Raw genomic sequence first — 19795 nt, 5'->3', positions numbered from 1 at the left:
GTCTTAGGAGCTTTCCTTGATGAGTGTGTGTATGCGTGCTTATCTTTATTTGGTCTTCAAAGATGGATTTTCTTATGTATTTATTCTCTTTGAGAGAGGGAAATACATCTTGATCCAGATAGCTTTTTTTTTCTTTTTTCCAAAATCCTTGTTTTATATAGAGCCTGTTTAAAATGTTATGTTTGCCCTGGCTGTGTTGAGACTAAGACAAGATTATCTGCTGTGTGAATTCCATCTGTGAGAGACAGGCTCCCGCCGTGCCTTCTGCGCAGCCGTCCCGCTCGGCTGCCAGGAAGCAGAGGTGATGCCCGTCTTTCCGAGCGCTGCCCAGAGAAGGCAGGTCCTCTGCAGGCCCCTGTTCTGAGGCACTAAGTGAAAACTGCCACTGCGGCCGCTGAATACCTTGTTTGTGACAAGCATCTTCAAGAATAAATGACTGAAGAAAAAAATGCATGTGACCAGTTTTGCAGCACACATGAAGCATGTGTTACTTTGAAAGCATGTGCAGCAGAAGAGAAAAGAAAGAAACACGTGAGCTGGACTTCCGCATACCCCACCACCCTGGACAGCCAGCTCCAGAATCAGCTGATATCCATCCATTCAGTCTTTTCTCATTCTAGTTCATGTTCAACCATGTTCAGTTTTCAGCAGACTGGAAGCAGGGAGCCCTTTAGAGGCAGGCAGCTGGGCAGTGTAGCAATACAGAAAGGGTCCTGCACACAGATATCAAGGCCCAGGTGCGAGGCCTGACTGCTCCACTTACTGTTTTAAGAAGCAATGTACAAAACTTCTTACCAAACCCAGCTTCAGTCTTCTTGCCTGTTCTGGGCATTCGTCACACACGCAGTGATTTCTTAGCATCCCCTTCGCTGCTGCATTATCAGCTGCACGAGGGCAGGGTCTGTATGTGTTCTGGTTACCAGAACTTGGTCCGTACTGGGGCAGGTACTATAGTCATTGGTTGGTTGATAAAGTGACAGGGGAAAGTTTAAAGCAATTATAACCTGTTATGATTCTTGTTACCTTTGATGGTCTTGTTCTGCCTCTGTAGAGAGTGGCAGTTTTCAGTTTGGGTTCTCATTTTCCACTCTCTACGACTGAGAGGGAGCAGAGGCAAAAGACCCATAGCGAATCAACAGGCCAACCACCGACCCTTGGTCATAAGTGAGTAACTTGGAAAGTTCATGATATTTCTTTGTAGATTCTTCCCTAGTCTCAGTATCTGGCACACAAAGCAGAGGCGTTTGACCTTGACTTGGGTCTGCTCTGTGTCCCTTGATGTGATCATCGGCGGCAAGGTGACCTTCTCTGCTTATCATCACTGGCCGCTTTGCTTCTGCAGTTTTCTTCTTTGGTCGTTGATGCCTGAGTATTTTTAGTGGCAAAGCTAAGCTTTTCATAGTACTGTACTAAACGTGGCTTCTGCCTGAGGACGTGCACGTGTCTCAAGGAGATCTAGATTGTCCCTCCTGCAGGTAGGCTCTGAGGCATGGCGGAAGGAGGGCCTTTGGCTTCAGACAGGTCTGCATTTGAAAGCTTCATGTAGCTGATAGTCAGGCGAGAAAGAGAAATGTTACATAAATAATGCCATGTGTGAAGAATGCCTGGGTGTAAGGTTGGTATTATCATTCCCACTTTGTAGATGAGAAAACTGAGGCTGAGAGAGATAAGAAGCTTTGCTCAAAGTTTTTGAGACAGTATGTGATGCATGAGGCCTCCTTATCATAAAATAAGGGTAACAGCAGTGCCTGTTACCAGAGATATTGTGATGAATCAGTAAGGAAATATATCTGAAATGATTGAGCATAGAACCTGGCCCAGAATAAGTATTCAATAAAGGTGAGTTTTCACTCACTTTCTTTCCCATAGATTAACCTGAATGAAAAGCGGCAGAATTAGACTTCAGTCCTGTGATGGCTCACCTGAAGTGCCTCCTCTCAATTCATATTTATCTTTCAGATTGCTTGTTGTACCCACATTTCCTGTTAACACAAATTGGAGGGAGTAACATGACCTTCATTTGTTGACAGAGACATGAATAGGCAGAACACAGTGATGAATGTCTCACTTCAAGCAGGGACTGAATGTTGCCTGTAGTAGGGGTAGGCTAGCGCTGCCACCTACATTGACCATACATCATCCCTGGAAATTAACTCACCTTCACTGTAGTCACTGAGATGGAAACACGTGCCTGGCCATTGAACATCACCTTCAAATGGAAAGGATGAAGGTTAGCACAGTATATATGATGCATCTACATCTATAATCGTGCTAATACAAATGTTTTCAAATATTGTGTTGCGTGAGTTGGTTTGCATTTGTATTACTTGTTTCTTGAATAAGAGATGAACAAAAGCTTACAGCTTTCTATGAAAATATATTGATTACTAAATTCAAGCATCAATGTCCTGTTTGGCATCCACTCTTGTTCACTTTAGTACAACCTTATGCATCATCAGGCATGTTGGTATAAGAAAATAATGATGTGAGCCCTGGTCTTTATAGGTCCAACAGGTACAGTCCTATATCTTTAAAAATTTCAAAAGCATTATTACTCACTAAAAATATAGATCATTTTAATTCAAAGAAATGGTAGATATATGTGTAAATAGGTTACATAACAACAAAGTTTTGTTCTCTTCATTTACGACATTAATACCAGTTTAGTCTTTACTATTGAATCTATTGATTCAAATAATCTCTCTCAGTAGGTATATGAGCTAAGCAATAAGCATGTATGTAAAATTTTGTATAAGATAATATTCTTGTATATAACACAGCAAAACCAATGTTTACACATTTAGGTGTGAAAACAAGTGATTAGTGCCTCTTCATGAAGTTCATAGATTTAGGTGCTACAATTGTGCATTATTTCATAGTGTATCAATTAGAAGAACAAAAACTACTTGAGATATTTCAAGCAGGAAGGGATTTAATTTAGGGGATTAGAGCCTATGACAGAAAGAGGTATTGCTTGCCGTTGTATTGTTCTCTTATCCTCTCTTACTGTGGTGTTGGGAACTTATGATGGTCCTGGCTCAAGGACTGAGGAGGAGAGTTAATTAATTTCCCAGCACTAAAATGGTTAAGAGCCTGTATGCCTCTTCCAACCCTTACTGTCCCTGAGAGCAACCCTGGAAGCTATATAAAAAGATGGAAATAGATGGAAGGATCCTGGTTGCCTGAGTCTCTCATCAACCTGTATTTGGACTTTGCATGAGCGAAAAGTCAAGTTTTGCTGGACTAACACATAGAGATTTGAAAATTTTGTCTGTCTTCTGAGGCTGGTAGGATTGATTATCTTGCAAATGAAGGGATTTATAAAAATGGTGAAAGGCCTGGGAGAAGGAAGATCAGGAAGGTGGCTGCTAGTATTCAGAAAATCTTGAAGCACAGAAATGACAGAAAACTTTCAACAATGATTTCAGCTGTCCCCGGCACCAAAGTGGGTGCTTGTAGGAAGATACTTGGAAGTTGTTGCAAAAACTATCTGTCAAGTCCCAAGTGACTATTCACCTCAAAGGAGCAATAGTGGTTTCTATTTATCTTTTGTCTTTGAAATCTCACATGAATGAAGCTCATTGTTTTCATCTTACCTCATAACCCTGGTGGTATAGATTCCTGGAAATGTGGTTCCTGGGCACCCAATCCAGTAATACTAGGGAGAGTAAGGAAGGAGAAAATGGTGTTGAGTTGCCAAAAATCAATCTGGCATACATCGTAGCCTAATTATTAGAGTGATAGTATGCCTCAATTTGTCTGGAATAGTCCCAATCTATTCCTGTTGACCCAGAGTAATTATTGACAGTGCCCTCTTCATTCTCAAAACTTCCCCAGGTTGGACAGTAAAGTATATGGCCATCTACCTATTATTAACATATTGAAAATATTTTATTTGTTTCCTCAGCAGACACTTACGAAGGATATATTAAGTGCTAATCATTGTGCTAAGTCCTGGGGACATTGATAAACAAAGGCTCAGATGATCCTGGCTTTCATGTATTTTGGAGTCTGTTTTAGGCACAAACATGGCAATGCTATAAGGATGGAGCAGAGCAGACATATTTGAAAGAGGCTGAGGAATTAAACTGTACAATCTTGATAACTAATCAGCATAGTGGTTAAGACTCATAGGCTCTTGAATCAGACTGCATTTGCAAACCAACTCCACTACTTATTATCTCTGTTAACTTGGGAAGTTACCAACTAATCTCTGCCTCAATTTACTAATCTGTAAAATGGGATTAATAATAATTGTGAAAAACAAGTGAGATAACTTATAAAGCTTATAAGAATGCTTGTCATACAGTAAACACTTAGTAAATATTTGCTATGATCATAATAATGAAGAAGAAGGAGGAGGAGGTTTCCTTCTGTAATAGCTGCATATGATAGAAGTATCGAAGAAACTCAAATTTCTGACTTTGATGTCTTGATGGATTGTTGTGCAAAATAGTGCAAAGAACAAGTTCTTAGTTTCCTTGATCTTTTATAATGTCTTTTTAGTCTCTATTTCATTTATTTTTGCTCTAATCTTTGCTATTTCCTTCCTTATACTAACTTTGGGATTCATTTGTTCATTTTCTAGTTCTTTAAGTTGTAAGTTAGCTTGTTTATTTGGGACTTCCACCTCGGGGTATTTATCCAAAGACAATGAAAACACTAACTTGAAAATACATACGCACCTCATGTTCATCACTGCATTATTTACAGCAGCCAAGATACGAAAACAGCCCATGTTCACTGATGGATAAATGAGTAAACTTTGAGATACAGACACACACACACACACACACACACACACATACACAGAGTGGAAGATTATCCAGCCATAAAATAGAATGAAATCTTTTCAACAGCATGAATGGACCTTGAGGCCATTCTGCTAAGTAATATAAGTCAGACAGAGAAAGATAAATACCAGATGACTTTTTTTTGTATATATATATTTTTACTGAAGTATAGTCAGTTTGCAGTGTTGTGTTAATTTCAGGTTTACAGCATAATGCTTCAGTCATATGTGAACATACATACATTCGTTTTCATATTCTTTTTCACCATAGGTTACTACAAGATATTTAATGTAGTTCCCTGTGCTATACCATATGACTTCTTTTATATGTGGAATATAAAAATAAATAAATAAATGGGGAAAAAAATCCCAAGCTCTAAAAAAAAAAATAGTAAATGCAGGGGAAGCTGACTTATGTGGAGGAAATAATGCAAAATACAGTTTGAATATATATTACTGAAAGAGTAAATACAAGAAAAGCCAATTTAAGTGGGGGGCAACAGTTTGATTTTGTGGAGTTTGAGGGATCTATGGGGTATACAAGTGACAATGCCTGATAGGCAGCTGAATGTCTAAATTTTGGCTCAACTAGAGTTCTGAGCTGAAATCTGGATTTGTGAGTCTTTTAGGGTCTTAGATGGTGGTTGGAACCAAGGAAATGTGGGAGATCTAATAGAAGATTCAGAGTGAGAATAGAGAGGGCCATTACCAGATATCTAGGGTAGGTCAGTATTTGAAGGGCCGAGGATAAGAAGTCCTTGAAAAAGATAAGAAGGAATAGAGCAGATGCGTAGAGGAGAACCAGCGAGAGGTGTGGAGGAAGAACAGGGTGGGCAACAGCGTTAAGTGCCAAACACAAATCAAGAAGATAAGAACAGAAATGAGTTCCATAGATCTGGAAAGTGGGGGCTGTCGGTGCTTTTAGGAAATATAAATTCAGTGCAGTAGGGAAAGCAGAAGTCTGATCACAAACAGCAGAAGTGAGAATGGGAAGAGGATGTGGAGATGATGAAGCATTCATCTCCTCTCCAGGGCACTTGACTGTGAAGGGAAACGGAGGGTCAGCTGGTGGCTGGAGGCTCTTCAAAAGCAGAGCCTACAGAATCATTTGGTCCCAGAGTTGCACAAAGGATTTGCAGACCAGGAAAGGTTTTAAATTACATGACCTTCAAAGTTCGTTCTATTTCAAAGTGTTCATTATTCCATAATTCTCGACTTGATAAGTTCCCAGGTTCAGCTTTTATTTTCACAGAGTGATACCTGTAGACAAGGCATAAAGTCTGTCTAATCTAACAAATAAGTTAGAATTTAATTTGGTCTTATGAGTTTTTAGGTATATCCATATCCATACCTAATGTATGTATGAATGGAGTTATTAATTTTTAGTATTATACATTTAATTCCTTTACAATCTATTCTTTAATTAGTTCCTCTTTTCAACTAGTTGCTTATGCTTATTTGCAGTTTATCTTTTTGACTATCATTTTTTCATGTCTATGTTTCCAGCTTTTCACAAAGAATCATAATTAACTCATTAGGTCATAACACTGGATGAGATTTACTGAAAAGAATGATAATTCTTTTCAAAGACTTTAGCATTTGCCCCAGAGCCTCGGTTGGTTTATTGACTAAGGAAAGCACTTAGTTTGCTACTTGTGGAATAAGGTAGACTGAGCGTCTGGAAATGTTCTACCAGGAGGAGCCACGGGCCTTGTTTTTTAAAGGTCCCAGGTCTCCCATCACTCACCTCGAGTCTTGCTAGGGCATAAGAGCATCAGAATTTATGACTGTGTCATGATTCAGGACTGCTGCCTTTTGTCCGAGATCTTCTGTTTGGAAAGTCTCTTCAAATGTTTTCTTACTCTCAAGGGGAAAGTTTCTCCCAGAGATACCTCAGTTTTGATCAAGAGCATTCACAAATCCCCTTTTGGTTTTTTCTCTACCAGTTAAGTTCCTCTTAAACTCATAAATGTGGTTCCACTGGCTTATTAGAAAACTTGTGGTGGCTAGAACAGTCAGAGCTGCTCATGTGGACAGACCCTAGAGAACTAAGAAGAGGTTATTTTCCTCTGAAGAGTTCAAAACATCTAATTTAATTTTCCTCTGGTTTTGACCAACCTCATATTTTTTGCTGAGTTTATAGTATAACATAGCTTACCCATTTCAGTTAGGGATTGGTCTCTGTGGTTCCCATTTAATTAGAAATTTCCAAATTGTTGCTATCATTTCATTTGTTTTCATGCAGGTGTGTAAAGCCTTTTCTAAATTATGATATTAAAATATTTTATTTCTTTAACTCCAAATCTCATTAGTTGAAAGATAAACCTTTGCTGTAAGAGATTTTTAGAGAGGGGAAAAAAACTTCTCAATGAATGTACACATTGATCATAAGACTATTCTGATTTCAAAAACATTAAATGTAAAAAAAATGCTCTTGTAATTGAAGAGATGTGATATAAATGATCATTTCTCTTGACTGAGACTTTCCATTTGTGGAATTCGTCATTACTTAGTATTCATCCATCTATTCTTCACACATCTGTTCAACCCACAGTTATTAAGAACAGTGGTAAGTCTTAAGCTTTGGCTAAGCAATGGACCATGAATACTACCTAAGGGTAGTTAGTGTTTTGAATTTGTAAAGCAGGTCATTTAATTTATCATACGTCTTAAGCTACTGTATTTCTTTAAAGGATTCAACACTTTTCTCTCAATATTTTAAACTCTAACTTGAGAAAAATGGAAATTATGTAGTGGCTTTCTCACATAATCTTTATCACCTTCATTCTTCTGCTTACACTAACCCCCAGTCTTACATTCCCTTACCCTGTCTAGCAACCTGAGTTTATATCCATCATAGCATGCCTTGCTACCCCAGTCATCATAGGGTGGCATGATTATGGTGGAAAAGACTTGGAAATAAGAAGTAAGTATGTTTAAAATCTTCAAAAAAAAAAAAAAATGGAATGAATAGCATTCATTAAAAAAAAAAAGAACAAGAGTTTATGAAATAACAACTAAATGGTAATGAAATTAAAATATCCAGATACAAAACAGAACCAGTTATAATTATTGGAAATAAAAAGGCATAGTCATTTAGATTTTTAAAAAAAACTCAATGAAAGGAATAGTCAAAGGGAGAATGCTGTCAAAGAGAGAGTCTATATATTGGAACATGTAAATTAGAAAATTACCACATTGCGTAAAAGAAAGAAAAGATAATTGAAAATATTAAAGATTTTGAAACACAACTTTATACATCAGTAAATACTCCCAGTAGGAGAGAACAGAGAGAAAATTTGTATTTTTGAGAATTAAGGCAAGATGTGAATATTCATATTCACAGAAGTTCAAAGAATGCCAAGCAATATTACATTTAAAAAGCTTCTTATGTTTCCATTATAGTGAAGCTGAAGAATTTCAAGGGCAAAATATTTGCTTATTTGAATAAGGAGATGTGAAATAACACTGATGTTCTTCCTGATTACTAAAGGTTTATCCTTACACTCTCTTGTGATAAAGCTTTCTTCTGTGCTTATTTAGTTGCTTGCTTGCTGTCATGTAGTCATTGTATTGTCCTCCAGCTCATTTTAGTTAGCTACAGTTCTTTGCTGTGTGTATTGGACAATCCAAAAACTATATTTATTATGAAATTTTCTATAGATAATAAATAAGAATAGTCTATGGAAGAAAGGATTTGCTTTAAAGCAGCTCATAATCATACGAAAATAACAATAGCTTATATTTATAGAAAGTTCACTATTTACAAGGATTTTTATACGGTGTTCTCATATTATATTCACAATATCTGCATGCGGCTAGTACTACTGTATCATCCTTATTTCCCAGGTGAGGGCCCCGAGGCTTAGTTAGAGAAGCTGTCACCTGCCCTAGGAGGTGCGGCTTTAGCTAGTATGGTCAGTGGTGCATCATGGATGTTAACTAAGTCAGTCTAATTCTAAATCTGGATTCTTTGATGAAAAAGAGAAGCCTTTAAAGAAAGCTGCTGGCAGTCTCTCTCAGCAGCCTGTCTCCTGCGGGGTTGTATTCTAGAACACTGCCATTGGTGGAATTCTGATCCCTGGAAAAGTGATGTGTTGTTGTAGACTTGCACTTTTTCAGATCCACATGTGGCCTGGATCATCCAGGCTACGCAGTCACAAGCACTGGCTCAGCCAGTCTGGTTTCCCCTGTGATGTATTTCTGGGGAACCAGAAACCCTTTTGGCCCCTGAGGCATAGAACTGACTTGCCTTTTGTAGAGTCCTAAGAACTTCCTGTTGCCGGAACTTGAAAGCCTCCCCAAGCTTCCCAGTAGATTCTAACAAAGGCATTTCCTTTCTACTCTCATCTTTCTCTTGAAAGCAGGTGCTTGTTCTACTTTTGAGTTTAATAAGGTTTGGGTGAGAAAACAAGTTGAGTTTTCTACTGAGGTTGCAGGAGAGGCATCCACAGAAGGCCGGCCAAACTGGAGTCACTGATGAGGCCACAGCTGCCTGGTCTCGCAGGTGATAGGTCTGACTGAGATTCCCTACTCTGCGAGTTAAAAGCTCTATGATGGTGGATGCCTCAGTGAAATTCTCTTTTCTTAGCTATTTCATCAATTAAATAATATAATAACATACATTGAATTTTTGGAAAGATCAACTGAGAAGAACTGATATTAAAATCTTTTGAACCACCTCAAAGCAATGTGTACAGTTTAGCTGTTATTAAGCTGAAGTGTTTGTTTTATTTTTTTTAACATTTTTTATTGATTTATAATCATTTTATAATGTTGTGTCAAATTCCAGTGTAGAGCACAATCTTTCAGTTATACATGAACATATATATATTCATTGTCACATTTTTTTCTCTGTGAGCTACCATAAGATCTTGTATATAATTCCCTGTGCTATACAGTATAATCTTATTTGTCTATTCTACAATTTTGGAATCCCAGAGATAGACTGAAGTGTTTGTTCTAGATGAATAATATTGATCTGCAATTCTTTGACTTTACTTCCTAGGACTCTTCACCTTATGTATCTTATGCACAACTCTATACTCCTCTTGAAGCCCGTGAGCCTTGGTCCCTTCCTCAGCTGTAACCAGCTTTGCTGCACTTTGAGACCCCATAACTAGATTCCCACTGTTGGGTTACCTCTGTTTCATTCCTCTGGTGACCTGGTGCTACCTAACTCAATCTGCAGTCACCTGCAACTGAATCTGATGACTAAAGGACTTGGTAAGGACCTGAGATAAGCCTGGGTACATATTGACAACCTCTGCTTGGAAGGAGCCTTTAAAATTGCACTGTTCCTCACTATGTCAAACAAAGGGGAGAGGAAATAATTCTCATAGTTGGGGGAACATTTATGGAGCACATACCTTAACCCTTATCCTTCTGCTGGATCATACTGTAAGTTATTTTGTTGATGATCATTAGCACTATTATCTAGGACATATGCACCTGTCTTTATTACTCAGCCTGAGGAAGGAATTTTGGTGTGTGTGTGGAGCAATATTGAGTTTATAATGTTAGAGATGCAATTACATTTTGGATTTAACTCTCCTGATATCTTTTTTCTTTAATTCTCCCAATTCATTTTTATTATGTAATATCCAAAGCAATCTTTTGAACTGTTAGCAGGAAGACTGAGGATAAAGAAGGACAGATAGTAAAATCACAGAATTTAATTCAAAAGGAATTCCAATGTAATTATAGCCAATAGTGTCCTTAATACTTAAAGCATTCAAATCAATAAGAAAGAAGCCCCAGGACTGCAATAAATAAATGAGCAGAGGACCAAAATATATCATTTGTGAAAAAGCTTAACCTGTTTAATCTCAGTAGCAATCAAATACATGTAATTCAAAACAATGAAATAACATTTAAAAATGCCTTTTAAATTAGTGATTAAGAAAAAAACTAGAATACTGGTAAGAACATAACAAAAAGGCATTTTTTACTATTTATAGGAATATAATTTGATATTTGGAAAGCAATTTGGCAGTATATATCAAGAGCTAAAATTACCATTTGACTTACTCGACTTCTCATACTCTATCTTCAAAAAAATTCAAACATTTGAAAAGCTTTATGTTCAAAGCTAGTCATTATAATATATATAACATTGAAAGTTGAAAATAAATGAAAAGTATAACAACTGAAGAATAATTTTGCTTCATCCTTATAATGAAATATTTTGAAATAAGTAGAACTTTAGACAGACTGTGAAATAACACAGATAAACATCTAGGTTGTAATGTAAAATGAAAAATGTACTTGTGTAATGGATCAACTGAAAACAATTTAAAAGCATGGTAAAAAGAATTGAGGGAAAATACCAAACTGTTAACAAAGATTCTCTCTTGTTAATAGGGTTGTGACTATTTTTTTCTATATTTTCTTTCCAAAATTTCCATGATTAATTTGATTTTTTCTATTTCAAGAGAAAAGGGAAATTTGTTTTAAAAAGTATGTGTATGTTAACCAAAACCATTTCTGTGGTGCTGGGAAATGACCCCCACAAACGTGGTTTGAAAGGGAAGGCTTGTGGATTTTTTTCCTCCAGCAGCTGAGCAATTATGATCATTTCATATAGATTGATTTAAAACCCGTTTGAATAACCAGCAAAGACAACTTCTCCTAAGCTAATACTAAAAAGAAGGTGGTGAGAAAAGTTTTATTTTAGCTTAGATTCTAAACTGCGTTAAGCAACTTTTTGATGGGCTTTGACGTGTTAACTGCATATAAATGGTACTAATTACAAATGAACCTTATCTCTTCATTGAAGAGGTTATCAACTTAGTGGGGTAAAATCTCCATGTGTGAGTAAATTGAGTTGTGCCTGGCTTTTTGGTCCGAATATTAAATCTCAGTTTGTAATCCTTCAGGGTTAACCTCTCCACTCCAGAAGTATTTATTCCCATGTGCACACACTGCTGCCCTGAATTAAAATTTTAAAAATATTTAAATTTAAATTAAAAATTTTTAAATTGTTTATATTACACACTCCATAAAATGTGCCGACAATAACCACCCACATGCCAGGTACCCTCCTCAGTTAAGAAGCCTGAATATTTTCCCCAAAAATGTACAGTGAGGGAGGCAAGGTCTAAACAAGCCCGATGGTGCCCTGACAGAGGCCTTCGCTTTCAGGCAGCTGGGTCTGTCATCTGGCCTGAAGTCCTTGTATCTGTGTTTTTTTGAGAGTTTATTTGAAGTTGTCAGAATTTCAGTAAAAGTAAGGAAGCAGTTTTGAAACCAAGAAAACTTACAGGTTGCGTATGGGATAGGTAGAAGATTGAACAGGAATGAAAGAATTAAAAATGGAGTTGCCTTTTCTGAATCTCTTCCTGTGTACAAGTCCTGCTGCTCCTTAGATTTACCCAAACCTGACCCCAAAAAGGGGTCAGGAGCTTGAATCCAGCAGATACCCTCGTAGGGGTCTGTTACTCTACTACACCTGTTATAGTCAGTGAATAGGACGGCTGGGAGCTGCCCTGTGTACAGAGACCTGCAGGGGAATGAAACTTATGCAAAACACATTTTGTTGCCTTCTCCATATTTGTCCTATTTGAAAAATTCCAGCTCTGATTTCTTCGACCAAATTGCAATTCAGCCAAATGTAGCTGCTTCTACCCTATATGAGTTGCTTATAATTATGTCTCTCCCTTTCTTAGAACCCGTAGGAAATATACAAGAAAAAGTAATCAAAACGAAAGACTTACTCAAATGTAAATATAGTGGCTGGGTCCCTGATGGGTGATGCCAACAACCTCGCTGGCAGCCCGGGAGGACACAGGTGCGCAGGGAACCGACTTACCTGGTCACAGAGCGGCAGGGCCTGGAAACTGACAAGCTCTGCAGGGAGCCTTTTGTTAGCTGACTCCTGTGGCAGGTTGCTGGCTCATGCTCCTGCATGGGATAGTTGAAACTTGTCTTTCAACTAAATAGAGTACATGGGGGCAGAGATTCCTTTTTCGCTTGGCAACCTAAATATATTTAAAAAAAAAAAAAAAGCCACTACAAAATAGCAGGAAGGCATGGAAAAGCTTTATGAAGAAACATGAAAGGAAACCAGAGGAGAGTGTATTCAGCCTTGGTCATTAAAAAGCACACTCCTGCTCCCACTCCTGCTTCCCCTACACCCCGGCCCGACAAAGTTTGTTTGTTTGAAGAGTTTCTTCTGTAGAACACCAGACGCACCCCGAGTACGCTGATGTCTGTAACAGCTGGTTCTGAAATGAGAGGGGCCTCTATTAAGAGAGACACAATCTTCTATTTCATTTGGAGTTTTACACAACAGGTTTCTGTGTGGCTTCATTTTTGGCATCCGACTGTTTGGACAGAAGCTGTGTGGGGTTTTTTCAGCCAGATCTTTGAAAGCTAGTGTCTTCCCACGATGCCCCTGGCCGCTGATGAAAGCAGGCCCACCCTGCATAAATGCCGCAGGTCCTGCCTAGAATAAAATGGCACACGAGTGCCACTCAGAACTTGCTTGCCTCCTGACACGTATTTATTTTCCTTAGAGAGGCTGTTTGCAAAGCTGACAGTGTCTGTAGCCTGGTAACGGAAGATAATGATTCGCATACCAAAATGGGAGTAATCAGGGGGTTATTTGACACTGTCCTTAGAAAAATCCTTTACTTGCTCAAAAGCCAAAGTGAAGAACACTTTCTAAAATGACAAATGGGTGTAAATTTTCAAAGTGGATTGTGTTTTCTCAGGCAGCCAGGATACAGTTATGCTTTACAGTGTAAGGTGATGTAACTCTTGAAATAAACTTTATTTTGGGCAATGGCATGCATTTTCTAGATGGGAGGAGAAATTGTTATTACTTATAATAAAGAACAGGCTGTTTTTCTAATTTAAGAAACTCAGGGAGTGGAAGCAAGCTTTAATACTGTAAAGAAGTAGGTGGCAAAACACTGGGATAAGTCTTGTTTGTTTAACATTTAATGCCCACAGTCCGTTAGGTACAGAGAGACTCACTTTGGTGCCGTTATTTAATGCTGGAACAGTAAAATAGTCTGGCTTAGATTAGGCAGTTGACTCAAAGTACTCCAGGTTCAAGGCTCAGAAATGAATAAATCAACATTGTTATCACACAGAGCATTTGAATGGATACGTAGCTGGATGGTTGGGGCAGTGACCCATCCTCTCTCCTTAGGTCCTTGTGAAGTCTAAGCCTTGAGGCTTAGACATCTCTGTTTTTTAAAAAACCTCTCTAATGCCAGTTGTCCTGTGAAGAATTTAAAGACAAAATTATTTGCACAGGACAATTTGATGCTTTATGCCATTGACTCTCCAGTACACAGAAGTAGACTTGAGCAACATGGTGGTGAGTCAGGCCAAGGAGAGCTGGGAAGCTGGGATGGCTAGCCCAGTAGACTCTAATTATGTGTTGCTTGATGCCTGGACATTTTAGACGGTCTGCTTATATAAATGTGTACAAACGTACCTTCATCTTGTAGCCAGAGTGGGCCCAGTGCCAAGAAAATAGCTCTTCCCGGGTCTGAGTTCCTCACTTTTCAGTTTTGCGCCTGGCTGAGTGCGTACTTTTCCTTTTGGAGTCTTGTGAGTGTCTATCTGATGATGTCATCTTCATCCGGTGCCTCTGCCGCTGCTCCCTGCGGGACTGATCCCCACGTGTCAGCCCCGCCCACTGGGCTCACTGAGGGGCCCACGGGCAGGCTTAAAGCATGGGCTTTGGGATCAGAAGGGCCGTGCACATGACCATGAGTGAGTTGCTTCATTCGCCTCCTTAAGCCTCAGTTTCCTGCTCTGTAAAATAACAACACTTGCATCCTTGTATTACTGTGAGGAAAACTAAAGGAACTAAAGCACATAAAGTGCTTAGCCTACTGCCTTAGCACATAGTAGGCACTCAGTAGGTAGGTGCTAGCTTTCCTTTTACTTTAGCTCATTAGCAAACATCTCTATTCCCTAGTTAGGGCTCTCCTGTCCATATTAGGGTGAGCATGACGCCATGGAAGTCCATCTGGTTTGTATTTCAGGTGTACAACATAGTAATCTGATATTTGTATAGAATACAGTCCATGCAACGTTATTATAAAATAATGACTATATTCCCCGTGCTGTACATTACATCCTTGTAACTGACTGACTTCTTCACATGCTGACCTGGTTGGCTCTGAGGTCTGGGCTGTGGCCCTGGCTTTGGATCCCAGCTGGTCCTATGCACAACATCTCTTTACTGTCCCTGGGGGAGGCCTCCCAGTCACCGGGTACTGGCAGCCTCGGCATGGCCAGCCACTCGGGCCCCTGCAGATCAGCTCCTGGGCATTTGCTGTGCGTCTGCACAGGCCCGGTGCTAACCTCCAGCAACCATGGCACGTCTTCTGAGGCTTCAGAGAGCCAGGACAGAGGGACACCTTCACTTCTGGATTCTTGGATTCGCTGACAAATGCCAGCATTCGTCCTTCTTGATCCAGACACTTTCCACCTCATCTCCTCCATGTCACATCTGACTTTTTCTTATCATAGAGGATGGGTGGGGTCTTAGGAGTGAGTATGGCTTGCTGACAGCTGCCCCAACCAGATGGTGTTGGCAGGAGGGGCAGGGAGAGACAGAGTAAGGTGTCCACATCTTGAGTTTGTGACAGTGCCGTTTATAGTCATGAGTTTTTATTTAAGGAATTAATTATCTACTGGGAAAATTTTTTTCTTTATTCTGTATATTCTTTAAAAAGAAACACAGATTACCGTCTGATTTTCATCTTTTGAAATAGGCCTTAAGACTATATCATATCTGTATCACTATATCCTAGTCATTTCGCTCTCTAAATTTTCTTAATTCTCAACTAATTTTCTTTCTTTTGTTCTTTTGTTCATTTATCCACCTATCTGCTCATCCACCCATTAAACCCGGTGAGACATTGAGCCCTATAAACTATAACAGAAGGTGACAGCTTTTCTCAGAGCACTGTGGGCGGCGTGTAGTGGGAGAGTAGGGCCATGGTGCCTCGAGGTCTGCAGCGCACAGCGTGACTTGTATGCTGCCGTGATTTCTGCAGGCAACAGGCTGCTGGTGTTCGATTTGTTGTTATGCTTTGTGACCATCTCTGTACCACTTCTTTCCTTCCCCACGCTTTCCGTTTATCTCAATCCTTGTTTTTCCAAGGAGGGTTGCACTGGAACTTGAAGAGAGGCTGGAAGCTGGGGACCTCGTGGAAGTCAGCAGGAGGACTTGAAAACAGGCCCTGTCCCCCACGGTGGTGATGCAACACTGTTGACGCTGGACCTGGCCGACCCAGTGAAACATGCACCAGGGAGCAGCCCGGTTACTTCCACGTTGTACTGACGTTCGGGCCCCTGTGGTCTACCTATGCCTTTAGCGTTTGTCCTCAATTATTTTTGTGTTAAGTTTGTCAGGGAATGTTCTCAACGTAAGGGAGCCTGATTCAGGGTGGTCTAGTTGACAAGACATGGACACTGGGTTCCTAACCAGCCTCCAGCACTCAGCAGCTCTGTGACATAGTGTAAGTCACTTATGTTCTTTTAGCCTTTGTTTCTTATCTGCAACTTGGGGTAACACCCCCCAGGTGTAATAATACTCCCAGGTACTAGAGGATTATTGTGAAAATTAAGTGAGATAATGTCTGGAAAGAACTTAGCACGGCGTCTGGCACAGTAGTTAATACCCAGTAAGCCCTCCTCTGCTCCCCTCTTTCCCCCAGCCTCGCCTCCCCACCGGCTGGCCAGCCGTCTCTAACGCAGCCACAGTGGAGCTGTAAATACCTTCACTCTGATGGAATCACTCTCCCCCAGTCGGCTTCTTGATCACCTTTCTGCCCTCCCTTCGGCTCTTCCTTATCTCAGTTATGACTCACCCTCTGGAATTACCTCCATCTTCAAAGACAGTGGAACCTTGATGTTTACAAAATCATTTTTTCTGGGAAGAACTTAAAGCCCCTATAATATTCTTATGAGTTTTTGTTTCCCAATAGGCTTAATTGTTGACAGCAAATATTAATATATTTACATTTGGAGCTTATTTTTCTTGATAACCTTAACAGTAATATTTTCTGATTTTTGAGAAGCCCTCTGATTTTTGTGTGCAGAGAATGTATTTTGTTGATTTGTCTAACTGGATGCTAGGCTTATAATTTTTTAGATTTAGTTTGAATATTTCTGGAGATCAGGTCCCCAAAATGGCAGTGAGTCTTCAGGAACCCATATGGAAGATAAGTTACTCTTTTTCTCTGTCTCTTACTTCTTTTGAGTTGGTCATGATTTTCAGACCCAATAGTTCAAGACATTTGTTATTCCTGTTGTTACAAATCTGGATATTGAAGCTTTGTTCAGATTCTGTTTGTCTTAGTGTCTGACTGTTAATCTCCATCAGCCTAGAAAATGTCCTTCTTTGCTTTGGTCCCATTTCTCACCTCTACTGACCAAACATGTTTACCCAACCAACCGCCTATAGGCCATATTCTTGCCACTCTGTCTCTTGAAATGGGACAGTGTTAGATGGAATTTGAAGGTGCTAGTGTAGACCTCTGAGGACAGAGACAGTAGCTTTGTTAGAGTATATTCTCTAGTGTGAGGGTTTCACCTAAAAAAAAGACAGAAGGTAGAGGTTGCACAGGACTGATCAGATCTTTCCATGAAGCTTATCACCTGGGAAGGCAGTAGCCCAGAGTGGCTAAGAGCAAGGATTAGGCATCAGACAGTCCCTGATTAGGATCCTAGCTCTGTCATATACCAACATTGTAGTATTGGGCAAGTGACTTAATTTCTGTATTTCTCAGTTTCACTGTTTGTAAAAGGGGAAGGTACTATTACTTGTTTTGCAGAATTGAATCAAGTCATGTTTCTGAAATTATATGATATAGTGTCTGGTATGGTACCGAGTGCCCGTAAATCATGACCCCCTCCCCCCGTCTTGTGCTGAGTGTTGGACATCCCTAAATTGCATTAGTGATGCTGTAAATGCCTTTACTACTCTGTCATTGCTCTCCTCCAATTCTTGTCCTTATTACCTTTCTGCCCTACCTCCCAGTTCTACCCTTGAACCTAGTTCAAGTCTCTCACTGGTGTAACCTCATTTTCCATCCAGAGCAATGATAACTTAATTTTTAAAAATTCAGTTTTCTTTAGATAAGTTCAAAGCATCTGCAACAGGATGATGGTGATGGCAGTGACGATAAGCATAATGTGGGAGTTTCGCACTTGCTTTGTCTTCTAGATTGTAAATTTCAAAGAGCATGACTGTCTTCAGCCCTAAATCCCTCACTCCTGGACCAGCAATAGTTGTTGAACGAATTAGTCTGATATTTCAAGCTGCTTTGACTATGCCATTTAATCTTGATTTCTGCAGTTAGTCCCAATGAGTATTTGCTGATTTGTAGGTTCACTTCCCTTATTACAGAATGTTAGTTTCTTCTTTTATGGAATAGAATTTTTAAACATATGCTTGTACGTCCAAAGATGGGCCATGATGATGTGTTTTAATGAGTATTAAGTATGCACATTAAATATAAATAAGTTAGAACAAGACAGGAAATAATGTTCTTGAAATGTTGTGTCTACCGAGGGAAAAAGAAATTTAGTAGGTTGATTTTAAGGTTTGAGGACAGGGGGTCCTGGGAAAAGTTCTGAGAATGGAGGCATCACATTCCTTCCCACACTAAGCACATAACTCTGCATGGGTTTGGTTTCATTTCAGAAGCGAAGTGTTCACAGACTCTGAAATGCCCTGTAGGCTTGGCGCTCAGAGGGCAGCAGTTAAACTTGGGGAGCCTTTCTAAGATGACAGTCCCCTGAAATCTAAAGTAAATTTTTACAAGTGCCTATAAATAGCCTAACAGACTGTATAAAATTTCTCTCTTACCCTAATGGCTTTTATATATGATGTGACATCATGACCCAGAAAAGCAAGAGGTCCATAAGGTCAGATAATCCATTATCTTGGCAGTGCGAGGTTCATAAATTTTGAAGCATTGATTTCATGAAGACGCCCTGAGTTTTCTCTAAGTTTTCTTTTATCTGGAGAATACAAATGTGTTCACACTTCCCATAACTGAGGAATGAAAATGTTTGAGATAAACAACACCTCCTAGAAGGCCAAAACCCTCTCTTGAGAAGATGACTATCTCACGTCCCTGCGGGCAGAGTTCAGTATTTGCAGAGTCATCAATGGTAATATTCTAGATCTAACAGAGATGCAAAGGTTCCAGGCTATTTCCACGTTCCAAACCTGCCCAAGCCCAGCCTTATCTCCAGGCTTTACTTTCCCTTAGACAAATGCAATTGATAACTGATTTAATGTTTAAAAAGATCCTCTGTCCAAAAGTTCTTTTTACAGATCTAATCTATACCTGTCTTGTTTCAGCTTAAAATAGTTTCCATTAGATGTGCTAATCCACTCCATTGCCAAAAGGGTGGAACAGAAGATAGCAGCTTTGAAGTTCAGAGGAAGCAGAGAGTAGAGCAGGCAGAAATGGAACTGGGTCTTGAAAGATGGTTGGGATAGGGTAGATCAAGAAAGAAAGGGAGGGCAAAGAGAATGGGATAAATGGTGTGAGGAAAGCACAGAGGCAGGAAAAAAATGAAGAGGCCAGTTTAGCTGGAAGTGAGGCTTTGGGAAAGGGAGGAGCCGAGGCAAGTCTGGAGGAGCAGATTGAAACCAGTCTGCATAGGGCCTCAGACACCACACTGAACAGGAAACCAGTGGCCTCAAAAGCCAGGCGCTAAGTAGGGCCATCATTTGGGTACTGGAAAATATTTATTCTTTATCTAAAAAAGGAAATGTTAATTTTTCACTAGTATTTGTTACGTGTATTGACAATATTGTATATGCGTCATTTATTCATAAATAGACACATGCACTGATGCATCATGCTCAGATGTTTTACTGGTAGAGATGCATGTTCAGAAAAGTTTGGAGGCAGACTACTGCTATACATGATGAGTGATTACAGAGTTTTCACTTAGCCAGTGACGTGTCCAAAGCAGAATTTTAAGAAGTAAATCTGGCAGCCGTTCCACAGA

At 39.6% G+C, this 19795-nt stretch overlaps 1 protein-coding gene and 1 long non-coding RNA gene across 2 annotated transcripts in view; one reads left to right on the top strand and one right to left on the bottom strand.

Moving 5' to 3' along the window:
• CPQ (carboxypeptidase Q) overlaps positions 1–19795 on the top strand; it is a 389854-nt gene that overhangs the window by 274017 nt on the left and 96042 nt on the right.
• Positions 1607–12816, bottom strand: LOC116659896. The gene is made up of 3 exons (XR_004315270.1): positions 12603–12816; positions 3597–3658; positions 1607–2209 (listed from the first exon to the last, which is right to left on the bottom strand). It is a non-coding gene; the product is annotated as an uncharacterized LOC116659896 (long non-coding RNA).

This window comes from Camelus ferus, chromosome 25, assembly GCF_009834535.1.
Source record: "Camelus ferus isolate YT-003-E chromosome 25, BCGSAC_Cfer_1.0, whole genome shotgun sequence".
NCBI classification, from domain to species: Eukaryota; Metazoa; Chordata; class Mammalia; order Artiodactyla; family Camelidae; genus Camelus; species Camelus ferus.
The sequence above is the reverse complement of the archived record's forward strand: the minus strand, read 5'-3'. Positions and strand labels throughout refer to the sequence as shown.